The 13,868-nt window shown below is 48.3% G+C and overlaps 1 pseudogene; it reads left to right on the top strand.

Moving 5' to 3' along the window:
- The first annotated feature begins 8,089 nt into the window (after positions 1–8,089).
- Positions 8,090–13,008, top strand: LOC147106530 (maestro heat-like repeat-containing protein family member 1 pseudogene; annotated as a pseudogene).
- Positions 13,009–13,868: the final 860 nt, after the last annotated feature.

Genomic DNA, 13,868 nt, shown 5'->3' with positions numbered 1-13,868 from the left:
TCTCTCTCTCTCTCTCCCTGTCCTGGGATGAGCTGATGGACAGTGTGACTCTCTCTCTCTCTCTCTCTCTCTCTCTGTCCTGGGATGAGGTGATGGACATTGTGACTCTCTCTCTCTCTCTCTCTCTCTCTGTCCTGAGATGAGGTGATGGACAGTGTGACTCTCTCTCTCTCCCTGTCCTGGGATGAGGTGATGGACAGTGTGACTCTCTCTCTCTCTCTCTCTCTCTCTGTCCTGGGATGAGGTGATGGACAGTGTGACTCTCTCTCTCTCTCTCTCTCTCTCTCTCTGTCCTGGGATGAGGTGATGGACAGTGTGACTCTCTCTCTCTCTCTCCCTGTCCTGGGATGAGGTGATGGACATTGTGACTCTCTCTCTCTCTCTCTCTCTCTCTGTCCTGGGATGAGGTGATGGACAGTGTGACTCTCTCTCTCTCTCTCCAATTCCAATTCCAATTCAAATGCTTTATTGGCATGAAAGTTTACAGAGAACCATATTGCCAAAGCTTACATAGCAAAAAGGTACAGTTTTCCAACATTCTGTAGGTGTCAATCGATTTGACATTTGTTGGGTACATACAATATTACTTTTAAACAATATTAATTTTAAACAGTCTTAATTTTAAACAGTCCTCCGGTTGTGACATGTTGTTACATATTTGGCCCCAAGGTATGGTCTGTCTCCTTCTCCTAGGACTAATCTCAATTTTGACAGGTCATCCAATTCCTTGAAATCTGGGGTTGTTTGGCTTAGCTTGTTGAATAATATGTTTCTTGATGTGTTGAATTTTTCGCATTTTAGGAGGAAATGCATTTCTGTTTCAACCTCGCCGGCCAGACATTGATCGCATATTCTATTCTCTCTAGGCTGCCAGGATTTCTTGTATCTGCCTTTTTCAATTTCCAGTTGGTGGTCGCTTAGTCTGTACCTGGTGAGGGTCTGTCTCTGTTTTGTGTCTCTGATGGTCGTGAGGTAGTCTGCCAGTTTATATTCTCTTTTTAGGGCCCGGTAACATTCTAATCTGCTTTGGCTTTCGGTTATTTTGTTCCAATGTTCCAGGTAGGTTTCTTTGCATTTTTTAATGATTTGGTTCACTCGGATTGGTGTTTGGACAGCTGTGTTGGTCTGGGGCTGGTCAGGGTCCGGCTGAGTACTTAGTTTCAGTAGCAGCTGACTCAGGGGACTCTTTTCTGGGTTTAGCTCTTGGGTCTGAAAGGCTTTGAAATGAAGGGTGTCTGGGGAGCTAGATTTGAGGTGATTTAGGAAGTTTAGTGCTCGTTTTTGGATGTTTATTATCAGTGGGTATCTGCCTAGTTCGGCTCTGCATGCATTTGTTGGCGTTTTTCTTTGGGTGCGAAGGATGCTTCAGCAGAATTCTGCATGTAGGGCTTCTATTGTGTGTTTTTCCCATTTAGTGTAGCTTTGGTGATTTAGCGGGCCCCATAGTTCACTACCGTACAGTGCAATGGGCAGGATTATGCTGTCAAATATTTTGAGCCAGATTTTGATTGGGATTTGGATGTTGTAGAATTTTCTTTTTATTGCATATAGGGTTCTTCGGGCTTTTTCTTTTAGTTCATTCACTGCTATGCTGAAGCTCCCTGATGCTGTAATAGTTAGACCAAGGTAGGTCTCTCTCTCTCTCTCTCTCTGTCCTGGGATGAGGTGATGGACAGTGCGACTCTCTCTCTCTCTCTCTCTCTCCCTGTCCTGGGATGAGGTGATGGACAGTGTGACTCTCTCTCTCTCTCTCTCTCTCTCTCTCTCTCTCTGTCCTGGGATGAGGTGATGGACAGTGTGACTCTCTCTCTCTCTCTCTCTCTGTCCTGGGATGAGGTGATGGACAGTATGACTCTCTCTCTCTCTCTCTCTCTGTCCTGGGATGAGGTGATGGACAGTATGACTCTCTCTTTCTCTCTCTCTCTGTCCTGGGATGAGGTGATGGACAGTATGACTCTCTCTCTCTCTGTCCTGGGATGAGGTGATGGACAGTATGACTCTCTCTTTCTCTCTCTCTCTCTCTCTCTCTGTCCTGGGATGAGGTGATGGACAGTGTGACTCTCTCTCTCTCTGTCTCTCTCTCTGTCCTGGGATGAGGTGATGGACAGTGTGACTCTCTCTCTCTCTCTCTCTCTCTCTGTCCTGGGATGAGGTGATGGACAGTGTGACTCTCTCTCTCTCTCTCGTCTGTCCTGGGATGAGGTGATGGACAGTGTGACTCTCTCTCTCTCTCTCTCTCTCTCTCTGTCCTGGGATGAGGTGATGGACAGTGTGACTCTCTCTCTCTCTCTCCCTCTGTCCTGGGATGAGGTGATGGACAGTGTGACTCTCTCTCTCTCTCTCTCTCTCTCTGTCCTGGGATGAGGTGATGGACAGTGTGACTCTCTCTCTCTCTCTCTGTCCTGGGATGAGGTAATGGACAGTGCGACTCTCTCTCTCGCTCTCTCTCTCCCTGTCCTGGGATGAGGTGATGGACAGTGTGACTCTCTCTCTCTCTCTCTCTCTCTCTCTGTCCTGGGATGAGGTGATGGACAGTGTGACTCTCTCTCTCTCTCTCTCTCTCTGTCCTGGGATGAGGTGATGGACAGTGTGACTCTCTCTCTCTCCCTCTGTCCTGGGATGAGGTGATGGACAGTGTGACTCTCTCTCTCTCTCTCTCTCTCTCTCCTGGAATGAGGTGATGGACAGTGTGACTCTCTCTCTCTCTCTCTCTCTCTCTCTCTCGGTCCTGGGATGAGGTGATGGACAGTGTGACTCCCTCTCTCTCTCTCTCCCTGTCCTGGGATGAGGTGATGGACAGTGTGACTCTCTCTCTCTCTCTCTCTGTCCTGGGATGAGGTGATGGACAGTGTGACTCTCTCTCTCTCTCTCTCTCTCTGTCCTGGGATGAGGTGATGGACAGTGTGACTCTCTCTCTCTCTCTCTCCCTGTCCTGGGATGAGGTGATGGACAGTGTGACTCTCTCTCTCTCTCTCTCTCTCTCTCTCTGTCCTGGGATGAGGTGATGGACATTGTGACTCTCTCTCTCTCTCTCTCTCTCTCTGTCCTGGGATGAGGTGATGGACAGTGTGACTCTCTCTCTCTCTCTCTCTCTCTGTCCTGGGATGAGGTGATGGCCAGTGTGACTCTCTCTCTCTCTCTCTCTCTGTCCTGGGATGAGGTGATGGACAGTGTGACTCTCTCTCTCTCTCTCTCTCTCTCTCTCTCTCTGTCCTGGGATGAGGTGATGGACATTGTGACTCTCTCTCTCTCTCTCTCTCTCTCTGTCCTGGGATGAGGTGATGGACAGTGTGACTCTCTCTCTCTCTCTCCAATTCCAATTCCAATTCAAATGCTTTATTGGCATGAAAGTTTACAGAGAACCATATTGCCAAAGCTTACATAGCAAAAAGGTACAGTTTTCCAACATTCTGTAGGTGTCAATCGATTTGACATTTGTTGGGTACATACAATATTACTTTTAAACAATATTAATTTTAAACAGTCTTTGTACTTCATTTGGTACGTTCAATATTAATTTTAAACAGTCTTAATTTTAAACAGTCCTCAGGTTGTGACATGTTGTTACATATTTGGCCCCAAGGTATGGTCTGTCTCCTTCTCCTAGGACTAATCTCAATTTTGACAGGTCATCCAATTCCTTGAAATCTGGGGTTGTTTGGCTTAGCTTGTTGAATAATATGTTTCTTGATGTGTTGAATTTTTCGCATTTTCGGAGGAAATGCATTTCTGTTTCAACCTCGCCGGCCAGACATTGATCGCATATTCTACTCTCTCTAGGCTGCCAGGATTTCTTGTATCTGCCTTTTTCAATTTCCAGTTGGTGGTCGCTTAGTCTGTACCTGGTGAGGGTCTGTCTCTGTTTTGTGTCTCTGATGGTCGTGAGGTAGTCTGCCAGTTTATATTCTCTTTTTAGGGCCCGGTAACATTCTAATCTGCTTTGGCTTTCGGTTATTTTGTTCCAATGTTCCAGGTAGGTTTCTTTGCATTTTTTAATGATTTGGTTCACTCGGATTGGTGTTTGGACAGCTGTGTTGGTCTGGGGCTGGTCAGGGTCCGGCTGAGTACTTAGTTTCAGTAGCAGCTGACTCAGGGGACTCTTTTCTGGGTTTAGCTCTTGGGTCTGAAAGGCTTTGAAATGAAGGGTGTCTGGGGAGCTAGATTTGAGGTGATTTAGGAAGTTTAGTGCTCGTTTTTGGATGTTTATTATCAGTGGGTATCTGCCTAGTTCGGCTCTGCATGCATTTGTTGGCGTTTTTCTTTGGGTGCGAAGGATGCTTCGGCAGAATTCTGCATGTAGGGCTTCTATTGTGTGTTTTTCCCATTTAGTGTAGCTTTGGTGATTTAGCGGGCCCAACACTTCACTACCGTACAGTGCAATGGGCAGGATTATGCTGTCAAATATTTTGAGCCAGATTTTGATTGGGATTTGGATGTTGTAGAATTTTCTTTTTATTGCATATAGGGCTCTTCGGGCTTTTTCTTTTAGTTCATTCACTGCTATGCTGAAGCTCCCTGATGCTGTAATAGTTAGACCAAGGTAGGTCTCTCTCTCTCTCTCTGTCCTGGGATGAGGTGATGGACAGTGCGACTCTCTCTCTCTCTCTCTCCCTGTCCTGGGATGAGGTGATGGACAGTGTGACTCTCTCTCTCTCTCTCTCTCTCTCTCTGTCCTGGGATGAGGTGATGGACAGTGTGACTCTCTCTCTCTCTCTCTCTCTGTCCTGGGATGAGGTGATGGACAGTATGACTCTCTCTTTCTCTCTCTCTCTCTCTCTCTGTCCTGGGATGAGGTGATGGACAGTGTGACTCTCTCTCTCTCTCTCTCTCTCTCTCTGTCCTGGGATGAGGTGATGGACAGTGTGACTCTCTCTCTCTCTCTCTCTCTCTCTGTCCTGGGATGAGGTGATGGACAGTGTGACTCTCTCTCTCTCTCTCCCTCTGTCCTGGGATGAGGTGATGGACAGTGTGACTCTCTCTCTCTCTCTCTCTGTCCTGGGATGAGGTGATGGACAGTGTGACTCTCTCTCTCTCTCTCTCTCTCTGTCCTGGGATGAGGTGATGGACAGTGTTACTCTCTCTCTCTCTCTCCCTGTCCTGGGATGAGGTGATGGACAGTGTGACTCTCTCTCTCTCTCTCTCTCTCTCTGTCCTGGGATGAGGTGATGGACAGTGTGACTCTCTCTCTCTCTCTCCCTCTGTCCTGGGATGAGGTGATGGACAGTGTGACTCTCTCTCTCTCTCTCTCTCTCTCTGTCCTGGGATGAGGTGATGGACAGTGTGACTCTCTCTCTCTCTCTCTGTCCTGGGATGAGGTGATGGACAGTGCGACTCTCTCTCTCTCTCTCTCTGTCCTGGGATGAGGTGATGGACAGTGTGACTCTCTCTCTCTCTCTCTCTCTGTCCTGGGATGAGGTGATGGACAGTGTGACTCTCTCTCTCTCTTCTCTCCCTGTCCTGGGATGAGGTGATGGACAGTGTGACTCTCTCTCTCTCTCTCTGTCCTGGGATGAGGTGATGGACAGTGTGACTCTCTCTCTCTCTCTCTCTCTCTCTCCTGGGATGAGGTGATGGACAGTGTGACTCTCTCTCTCTCTCTCTGTCCTGGGATGAGGTGATGGACAGTGTGACTCTCTCTCTCTCTCTCTCCCTGTCCTGGGATGAGGTGATGGACAGTGTGACTCTCTCTCTCTCTCTCTCTGTCCTGGGATGAGGTGATGGACAGTGCGACTCTCTCTCTCTCTCTCTCTCTCCCTGTCCTGGGATGAGGTGATGGACAGTGTGACTCTCTCTCTCTCTCTCTCTCTCTCTCGGTCCTGGGATGAGGTGATGGACAGTGTGACTCTCTCTCTCTCTCTCTCCCTGTCATGGGATGAGGTGATGGACAGTGTGACTCTCTCTCTCTCTCTCTCTCTCTGTCCTGGGATTAGGTGATGGACAGTGTGACTCTCTCTCTCTCTCTCTCTCTGTCCTGGGATGAGGTGATGGACAGTGTGACTCTCTCTCTCTCTCTCCCTGTCCTGGGATGAGGTGATGGACAGTGTGACTCTCTCTCTCTCTCTCTCCCTGTCCTGGGATGAGGTGATGGATAGTGTGACTCTCTCTCTCTCTCTCTCCCTGTCCTGGGATGAGGTGATGGACAGTGTGACTCTCTCTCTCTCTCTCTCTCTCTCTCTCTCTGTCCTGAGATGAGGTGATGGACAGTGTGACTCTCTCTCTCTCTCTCTGTCCTGGGATGAGGTGATGGGCAGTGTGACTCTCTCTCTCTCTCTCTCTCTCTCCCTCTCCTGGGATGAGGTGATGGACAGTGTGACTCTCTCTCTCTCTCTGTCCTGGGATGAGGTGATGGACAGTGTGACTCTCTCTCTCTCTCTCTCTCTGTCCTGGGATGAGGTGATGGACAGTGTGACTCTCTCTCTCTCTCTCTCTCTGTCCTGGGATGAAGTGATGGACAGTGTGACTCTCTCTCTCTCTCTCTCTCTCTCTGTCCTGTGATGAGGTGATGGACAGTGTGACTCTCTCTCTCTCCCTGTCCTGGGATGAGGTGATGGACAGTGTGACTCTCTCTCTCTCTCTCTCTCTGTCCTGGGATGAGGTGATGGACAGTTTGACTCTCTCTCTCTCCCTGTCCTGGGATGAGGTGATGGACAGTGTGACTCTCTCTCTCTCTCTCTCTCTCTGTCCTGGGATGAGGTGATGGACAGTGTGACTCTCTCTCTCTCTCTCTCTCCCTGTCCTGGGATGAGGTGATGGACAGTGTGACTCTCTCTCTCTCTCTCTCTCCCTGTGCTGGGATGAGGTGATGGACAGTGTGACTCTCTCTCTCTCTCTCCCTGTCCTGGGATGAGGTGATGGACAGTGTGACTCTCTCTCTCTCTCTCTCTCTCTGTCCTGGGATGAGGTGATGGACAGTGTGACTCTCTCTCTCTCTCTCTCTCTGTGTCCTGGGATGAGGTGATGGACAGTGTGACTCACTCTTTCTACCCTTCCCTATCTGGTCTGGAAATCATGACATTACATTCTAACCATCGAACTGTCATGCTGGGTCATTTATTTTATTTAAATGGATTTAAATTAGATTTTCAATTTATTTGAATCAATTTTGGGGCATTTTATTCATAACATCTGTCCTACAATCCCATATCTATGCACTTTGAAAGCCTGGGGTACAGTAGGGTCGATATTAGGAACAAATCACAATCCAATATGGCTGCCAGGGGTTGGATTTGTACCTTGTCAGTTTGGTCTGCACCTCTGGTCTGTGCCTTAACCCCCAGCCACCTTAAACTGTCACAATCGGCTGGCAGGACTTGTTATGTATTGTGTGTTCTCCTCCCACCTGTGGTGGCGCTGTCACAGGAGATAAATGGTTGGGTATTCTCTCAGTTAAGTTTAGCTCTCTTTGTTTGGAACTTGCCAGAACTTCCTTTCCTTCCAAAAAAGCACTTCATGTTTGAATCTCTGAGTTCTGAGTCCTAAATTGTGTCTAGGTAGAAAGGTACCGACACAGCAGGACTTATATGGGCAAATGACCCAGGGCCCACATCATAACGAAGGGGTTATGTCACATCACGTGACTTCACAATGAAACCCATAACAACCCAGAGGCAGGAGGGGTGGACCAAATACAACCATGTGGCACAAAATGTGCATTTTTATTTGAGAGAGCCACGAGGAGAGAGCTTGAAAACAAGTGCGTTCATCAAATCCATCCAAATCTGAGCAGATCACTGGAGAGAGGGTTGGGAACACTGTGTAAAGGAACAGTGTTAATCATTGGAGAGAAAGAACAGTCAGACAGGAAAGAGACAGTCATCCAATGGGAGATTTAATTCTGACTGTGAGTGAGTGAACAAAGACAGTCTTTAATTGATAATCAGACACAGAAAGCATTTGGTTAATAAGTTGCTTCAGATTGAAGAGCAGTAGTTAGAACCCGGAGCAAAGCTCAGGACCGAGCTGCTTAGAATATATCAGACAGCTCAGGGTTTCAATTCTGAAAGGACACGTGCTTTAGTGAGAGGCCACTAGTAATCTCTGTTATACTGAACTGAGCAATTTTAGCCTTCCAGTCTCAGGCCGTGGAAAGACCCCTAAAATGTCTAGCAGCGTGGAATCATTCTCAGTTGCCCTGGTGAGGATGACTGCACAGGAAGATGAAAGATGTCAGCAGAAAATCTCAAACACCCTCCATACACTGGGGCGTCATCACCCAGAAATAGTGTTAATGACCTGCCATGACTATCTATCCCACCACACCATGCTGACAGCTCCACAGGGGGTTGTAGTATTGGAGAGCATGACAAAGATTATCAAGGACACCCTTAATCAAATGAGCCAAGCACTCGCGCAGAAAGTTATCTCTTTGGCTACACTGTGGATGACGAGGTTAACAGGAGCACAAGCTGACAGCCAGGAAGCTGCGTGCAATCTCCTGGTTGCCATGAGCTTCAGGTTTATTAATGAAGTTGTCCAGTTGACGATGGAGAATTTCAAACAAGGGCACCTTCCGCATGTATACATGGTGAAGACCTTGACCAAAATGTCAGCAGAAAATGTGTACGGCATGGTGCCTTTTCTCAAATCTATCTTGGGGGCCATGATTCCCGTTCTCATTGGAGTTAAAGAGGATGAGCTGAAGTCTGTATTCGCCTCAGCAATGGGTAGTTTTAGCAAGAGTATCCTGATCTATCTGGGAAATATGGAGAAAGCCTCAGACCCTACAGTGACTAAAAACTCTTTCTCCACTGAGATCAACATTGTCTACAATCTGTTGTTCAAGGTGTGGCTCGAGAAGGAACCCTCCCAGTTGAACATCCCAACAGTGGAAGCTCTAGGCTATGTCAGCTCCCTGCTGCCCAAGGACAGACTAGAGGAAGAGCTGCCCAAGTTAATTTTAGGCATCCTGTCTCTCTACAAGAAACAAGTGGGGCATTGCTCCATCACAGAGAGTCTGTGCCGGTTACTGGATGTTGCCACAGAGATGAAGTGTCTCGGGCTGAAAACACAGATGGACAATCTGCTTAAAAATCTCCACCAGCAGATTTGTCTTTCAGTGGACTTTAATAACCAACTTGCCGTGAAGAACCACACTGAGATCCTTCACTGTTTCACAATTCTGGCCCCAGCTTACGCAGACTCATTGGTCGACTTCCTCTTACCTAAGTTAGAGAATGCTGACCAACAAATCAGAGTAGGAACACTCAGTGTACTGAGACACCTCATCAGCTCGGTCTCCTCACACTTAGAGAGGAAGAAGGGTCAGATTGTGGCTGCATTAAAACCAGTACTTCTAGACAAGAGCAGCAATCAGCAGAAGAAGCTAGTGGCCCAGGTAATATGTGCCATGGCCCAGCAAGGTTACCTTGAGCCAGAAGGGGGAAAGGTAATGGTGGAATTCCTCATCCGACATTGTGCTGCATCCGTTGATTCAGGGACCCTGGTACCATTCTATCATCCAGATCAGGTTACAGATGAAGATTTAGGTACAGTATGTGAAACAGTGATGTTTATGATCACAAATACAGTGAAGATGGAGGATGTTATCTGGCCATTCTTACTGGATTGTGTCACTGTGACCCAGTATACCAAGGCTTTAGCAACAATCTGCAATTGTTTAGCACATCTGGGGAAAAAGAAATTGCAAGCTGGCAGTGAAAGGATTTTACTTACTTACAATGAAGATGCCAATCCCCCTTAAGCCCAGGCACTGCTGGCCCGACTCCTCATTGTGTCTTGTTGCCCATATCAGGGAGGAGAACGAGGAGCTGCTGCACTGAGGCTAATGCAAGTCCTGAGCTTCAATATCCACCCAGCAACAGTAACAGGGTGGGAAGAGGAGCTTCCATCATTAATGGACCATTTACTGGAGAATTCAGAGGAGTCTCTGCTCCAACAAGAATGGGAGGAGAAACTATTGCTGCTCTTGTCCAGGACACTGAATTCCATTGATGACGAGGAATGGACGGGTAAGCTGAGTGATGAAATGTGTAAACAGATCGACACCGACCATCGTTCCCCACAAGAGAAAGGCTTTCTCTATAAATCACTCGGGACAGTGCTCCGTCATGTCCCCAGTAAGAACATAAAGGAGGAGCTTCATCAAATGCTGCAGAGTGTGCAGCACAGTGAGAGGGTGGAGAGAGAGGGAGCAGCCATTGCCATTGGTTTCTGTGCCATGACCCACTTTGATGATACCCTCAGTAGCCTGGAGGAGTTTGGTCATTCCAACAGCTTGAAGAACACTAATAGTTTCTTCAATATTCGTAGGGACAAGCCTGATGTGGATCTGGATAAAGCTAAGAGCACACTGGTTCTGTGCTATGGGAACATGGCACTCTACGCACCTGAGGAACTAGTTCTGTCCAGAATCGAGACCCACATTCTGCCAGCTGTGGTTAGCCAATTCATTACAAGTGGGCAGGGGATAAAGGCTGAATCCGGGGATCTTACACTAAAGCTCAGCCTAATAAAGACCGTGACTCTGATCGCCAGATCCCTACATTCACATCACCAGAGAGCTCCCTTCAACTTTAGCAGAAAAAGGCATCTGCTGATATACATGCAGGACTTTATCGAGATTGAGCCACCAGAGCTGCTGCGGAGCCCGGTTCGACAGTTAGCCATGACTGCCTGCATGTATCTCGTACAGCTGCACACTGAATCAAACCAAGCTGACACCTCACAATTGATTCAAACCTGCCTGATCAGTACTTTCAGCTTGGTGCATTCAGAACTGGACAAGGACAAAGACACGGATAGCAATAGCAAACAGACCGCAACACTTTATACCCAAACGATGACTGCCCTGCAACAGCTTCTGAAGCAAATATTACTTCAGGACCTGTCCCCGGAAGGTCTTCAGGCCATATTCAAGCAGGTAGATGATTGGATCACGTCAACAAAGGACTATGAACGAGAGAGAGCCATGGAGACGACCTTAAAGCTGCTGGAATGTTACTTGGAGACGCTCAATGTTAACAATGTGGTGCCACTTCATAACATGGGGACTCTGATTGGACGAATGATGCCACGCTGTGCAGACCCTTCGCTACCCATTGGGCAGATGGCCATCGACAGTTTGTACATCATCCTGTCCATTCAATTATCGTATGAAAGCACCAATCAGGATCAGCATAAGGAGCAGCTGGAGGTTCTGAAATCAGTCAGAGAACAGCTAGTCAACCCTGACAGCTCAGTCCTCTTTCAAACATGCAGTCAGATCGCAGAGGTCATATCCAAGTGTTTGCCACATGACCAGCTGGGCAACTTGCTCTTCATGGTCTTCAAAGGACTGGCCGACCAACACCCCAGCTGTTCCAGTGCAGCCGCTGTCCTCATGAAAACAATCATTAAAAGACGTGGCAGTGAACTTGGGGACCAGGTCTCAGAGATACTTGATGCGTTGAGGGGTCCATTGCACTCAGTTCCCTCCGAGGTGGTGAAACTTTCAGTTCTACGCAGTATTGCCATTCTAGCCTCACACAACACACCAACAGTTGTGTCCTGGCTCCTCACTTACCCTGTTCCTTTGGACAAGTATGTCAGTGACGTATGGAGATCACTGGCAGAGGAGGCGGAATGTGCCATGAGTACAATCAGGGAGCTGCTGGATATACTGAACAAACAGTTACCATTTGGGGGAAGGAGAACCTGTCCTATTAGTGAGAACCCGACTCAATATTCAACTCTTGAATCCCTGGCTGCTGTGTGTGCTTTGTATGAGATGATAACCACACCAGAGTCGGGAGAGATTGTAATCAAATTATTCCCCCAATTATTCAGCACCCTGCTCGTCCATCACAGCTCTTCCGTCAATGTGCGTCTGCCCAAGGTTTTTCTTCCCCATCACGAATTGAAGCAGCGAGAATTCTCAGCTGAGCCTCAGACATCTAGCAGCAGAGATGTGTGTGTGAACTGTGTGGAGATGCTAATGGAGCTGCTGGATCAGTCGAACAATCAACGAGTGGTACATTTCATGGTGGAAACTGGAGGCTGGGATCAGATGATGGACGTACGCAAGTCCCACAGGGGGGTTATTCTGCTGGCCAAAGCAATGGTCCGACATGCTGGCCCTTGTCTGATTGGGATTGTAGTACAGCTCGCAGCACTGATCCTTACTGTACAAGAGTGTCAGAAAGTCACCGTGGCTGCCTTTTTTGGAGAGCTTTTAAAATCTCCGCTGGCTTCACAGCTGCAGCTCACCGACACCTTGATGAGCAGATTGCTTCGATGTCTGCTGACTACTTCTTCGGTTGTCCAGTTTCTGTGTGTCAGGGGCCTGGGCAACGTTACAACTGGAGCTCCTCACAGAATAGAAAAATATTCTCGACCAGTGCTGTGTGCAATGACTGGCCTGATGGGAAGCGGGGAGAATGACAACGAGGTGCTAATGTTTGAAGTGCTGTTATGTCTCGCAAAGCATTTAGATCAGTTGAGAGCAAATACCATCAGACCCTTTGTACTGAAAATCGTCACCGGGATCCAACCATTCTTTGAGGCTAAGTGCGACAAAGTGCGGGCTGAAGCGTTTAGCGTGTTGGGGAATTTAGCCAAGTGCGGAAATAGAGATCCCAAATCCTACTTCTGCCGACAGGTCCATTCGAACCTGGTTTGCTTGTTGTTGCACCTGAGTGGAAACAGCGAAGAGGTGTCTAGATCTTGTAACTCAACACTGCGTTTGGTCATCCCCCTTATTGGTTCAGCCGAGGCATGCTCAAAGATTGAGGAGTATTTAGGGGAGCCCACCCTGAACTACACAGAGTTCCTGAGGGACATTTCAAAACAATTCATTAAAGACTTCCCTGATAGGATCCACTCGTACGTCACCGACTGTACGTCCTTCTTCAACAACCCACAGGACCAGATCCGGGCAAATGCAGTCGCCCTTTCAGCTTTCTTTTTCCAACATCCAGAAGAATGTTCCCAACTGGCCCAGAGAGTCACCTGGTGGAACAAATATAAATTCTACAACTGAGGTTGACCTCCTTACTGATGTCAACACCGGCCCAGATCACAGAATCACAGAAATCACAGAAACCCCACAGTGCAGATAGAGGCCATTTTGGCCCATCGAGCCTGCACCGACACATATCCCACCCTATCCCCGTAACCCCTACACCAACACATATCCCACCCTATCCCCGTAACCCCACGTATTTAATCCCCCTAACACTAAGGGTCAATTTATCATAGCCAATCAACCTAACCTGCACATCTTTGGACCTCCTCCTCATTGAGATCCTCCTCAATCTCTTCTGAAACACAAGCCCTGATCCTCCTCAACCTCCTCCTCTTCAACATAGGCTCAGATTCTCCTCCACATCCTCTTCAACACAAGCGCTGATCCTCCTTGACCACCTTCTCTTCAACACAAGCCCTGAACCTCCTCGACCACCTTCTCTTCAACACAGGCCCTGATCCTCCTCAACCTCCTCTTCAACACAGGCCCTGATCCTCCTCAACCTCCTCTTCAACACATGCCCTGATCCTCCTCGACCTCCTCTTCAACACAGGCCCTGATCCTCCTCAACCTCCTCTTCAACACAGGCCCTGATCCTCCTCAACCTCCTCTTCAACACAGGCCCTGATCCTCCTCAACCTCCTCTTCAACACAGGCCCTGATCCTCCTCAACCTCCTCTTCAACACAAGCCCTGATCCTCCTCGACCTCCTCTTCAACACAAGCCCTCATCCTCCTCGACCTCCTCTTCAACAACAGCCCTGATCCTCCTCGACCTCCTCTTCAACACAAGCCCTGATCCTCCTCGACCTCCTCTTCAACAACAGCCCTGATCCTCCTCGACCTCCTCTTCAACACAGGCCCTGATCCTCCTCGACCTCCTCTTCAACAACAGCCCTGATCCTCCT

Source organism: Somniosus microcephalus, chromosome 15 (assembly GCF_052327205.1).
Source record: "Somniosus microcephalus isolate GS21.2 chromosome 15, FLI_Smic_1.0, whole genome shotgun sequence".
Lineage (NCBI taxonomy): Eukaryota > Metazoa > Chordata > Chondrichthyes > Squaliformes > Somniosidae > Somniosus > Somniosus microcephalus.
This window is presented reverse-complemented; position numbering and strand designations above follow the sequence as displayed.